Source organism: Uloborus diversus, chromosome 2 (assembly GCF_026930045.1).
Source record: "Uloborus diversus isolate 005 chromosome 2, Udiv.v.3.1, whole genome shotgun sequence".
Taxonomy (NCBI): Eukaryota; Metazoa; Arthropoda; class Arachnida; order Araneae; family Uloboridae; genus Uloborus; species Uloborus diversus.
Window position 1 is genome coordinate 17073732 of NC_072732.1, and position 2992 is coordinate 17076723.

Here is a 2992-nt window from a genome sequence, read left to right on the forward strand (position 1 = left end):
AGAACAAACAAAAAAAAAGATTAAATTGTAAAAGTATTTAAAATTATTTAATTTTTTTAAAACTTCTCAGAAAATTCAAAAAACCCAAAAGTGTGCTAAATAATGGGGTTTTTTAAATGGGTATTTTCAAAAAAAAAAACCATTGGGTTCAACCCAATTGGGTAAAAATCCGGCCAACCCTGGATGGGATGGGAAGGGATTTTTGCCCAAAAAGTAATGCGATTGATGAAAACGCGAGCTATATCTCTACAGCAGTTAGTTTTACAGAGTTTAAATAATTGTGGACCTTTAGCAAAAGATCTCCACAAACTTCATGACCTTCTAATATTTTTCTTTTCTTATGGGAATCAAGCTTGGCTTTTACTCAAGAACTGCAAATTTCGGACAAATATGATGTCTTTTTTTTGTGTACTGCTGTAACCAATTTCAACTACATTGACGTTGGTATTTGATTAATTACAGCAGTGAGTGAACGCTGATTGGTTTCACCAAGTCATAGTCTCTGTAAAAAAATTTATATAACTTCGCTAATTTTACCTCTCACTTAAAAAATACATTCAAAAACTTGAGCCACTTAACGTACTGCGAGTCATCCTGTGTTTCATTCAAGTTTTTGTCGCCTCTTTGCAAAATGTTGCAGATTAGTCAGCTAATTCATCTAAAATAATTTTCAAGGTACCACGCTCATCTATAATATCAGCTTCACGGTGACAAAGACATCGGCAAGCACTTTCTACAGGTTAGAGAGCATGAATAATGATAGGATTTTCATTGCTTTCTTCCTCGGAGAAAAATATTGTGCACTTTTAGTAAATTAAAGGTTTTGAGTGTTTTCCTTAAGCTTACTGAATTTATCTAAAATAATTTTCTAGGTACCACCGTTATCTATAATATCAGCTTCACAGTGAAAAAGACATCGGAAAGCATTTTCTACAGGTTAGAGAGCATGAATAATGATAGGATTTTCATTGCTTTCTTCCTCGGAGAAAAATATTGTGCACTTTTAGTAAGTTAAAGGTTTTGAGTGTTCTCCTTAAGCTTACTGAATTCATCTAAAATAATTTTCTAGGTACCATCTCATCTATAATATCAGCTTCACGGTGACAAAGACATCGGCAAGCACTTTCTACAGGTTAGAGAGCATGAATAATGATAGGATTTTCATTGCTTTCTTCCTCGGAGAAAAATATTGTGCCCTTTTAGTAAGTTAAAGGTTTTGAGTGTTTTCCTTAAGCTTACTGAATTCATCTAAAATAATTTTCAAGGTACCACGCTCATCTATAATATCAGCTTCACGGTGACAAAGACATCGGCAAGCACTTTCTACAGGTTAGAGAGCATGAATAATGATAGGATTTTCATTGCTTTCTTCCTCGGAGAAAAATATTGTGCACTTTTAGTAAATTAAAGGTTTTGAGTGTTTTCCTTAAGCTTACTGAATTTATCTAAAATAATTTTCTAGGTACCACCGTTATCTATAATATCAGCTTCACAGTGAAAAAGACATCGGAAAGCATTTTCTACAGGTTAGAGAGCATGAATAATGATAGGATTTTCATTGCTTTCTTCCTCGGAGAAAAATATTGTGCACTTTTAGTAAGTTAAAGGTTTTGAGTGTTCTCCTTAAGCTTACTGAATTCATCTAAAATAATTTTCTAGGTACCATCTCATCTATAATATCAGCTTCACGGTGACAAAGACATCGGCAAGCACTTTCTACAGGTTAGAGAGCATGAATAATGATAGGATTTTCATTGCTTTCTTCCTCGGAGAAAAATATTGTGCCCTTTTAGTAAGTTAAAGGTTTTGAGTGTTTTCCTTAAGCTTACTGAATTCATCTAAAATAATTTTCAAGGTACCACGCTCATCTATAATATCAGCTTCACGGTGACAAAGACATCGGCAAGCACTTTCTACAGGTTAGAGAGCATGAATAATGATAGGATTTTCATTGCTTTCTTCCTCGGAGAAAAATATTGTGCACTTTTAGTAAATTAAAGGTTTTGAGTGTTTTCCTTAAGCTTACTGAATTTATCTAAAATAATTTTCTAGGTACCACCGTTATCTATAATATCAGCTTCACAGTGAAAAAGACATCGGAAAGCATTTTCTACAGGTTAGAGAGCATGAATAATGATAGGATTTTCATTGCTTTCTTCCTCGGAGAAAAATATTGTGCACTTTTAGTAAGTTAAAGGTTTTGAGTGTTCTCCTTAAGCTTACTGAATTCATCTAAAATAATTTTCTAGGTACCATCTCATCTATAATATCAGCTTCACGGTGACAAAGACATCGGCAAGCACTTTCTACAGGTTAGAGAGCATGAATAATGATAGGATTTTCATTGCTTTCTTCCTCGGAGAAAAATATTGTGCCCTTTTAGTAAGTTAAAGGTTTTGAGTGTTTTCCTTAAGCTTACTGAATTCATCTAAAATAATTTTCAAGGTACCACGCTCATCTATAATATCAGCTTCACGGTGACAAAGACATCGGCAAGCACTTTCTACAGGTTAGAGAGCATGAATAATGAGAGGATTTTCATTGCTTTCTTCCTCGGAGAAAAATATTGTGCACTTTTAGTAAATTAAAGGTTTTGAGTGTTTTCCTTAAGCTTACTGAATTTATCTAAAATAATTTTCTAGGTACCACCGTTATCTATAATATCAGCTTCACAGTGAAAAAGACATCGGAAAGCATTTTCTACAGGTTAGAGAGCATGAATAATGATAGGATTTTCATTGCTTTCTTCCTCGGAGAAAAATATTGTGCACTTTTAGTAAGTTAAAGGTTTTGAGTGTTCTCCTTAAGCTTACTGAATTCATCTAAAATAATTTTCTAGGTACCATCTCATCTATAATATCAGCTTCACGGTGACAAAGACATCGGCAAGCACTTTCTACAGGTTAGAGAGCATGAATAATGATAGGATTTTCATTGCTTTCTTCCTCGGAGAAAAATATTGTGCCCTTTTAGTAAGTTAAAGGTTTTGAGT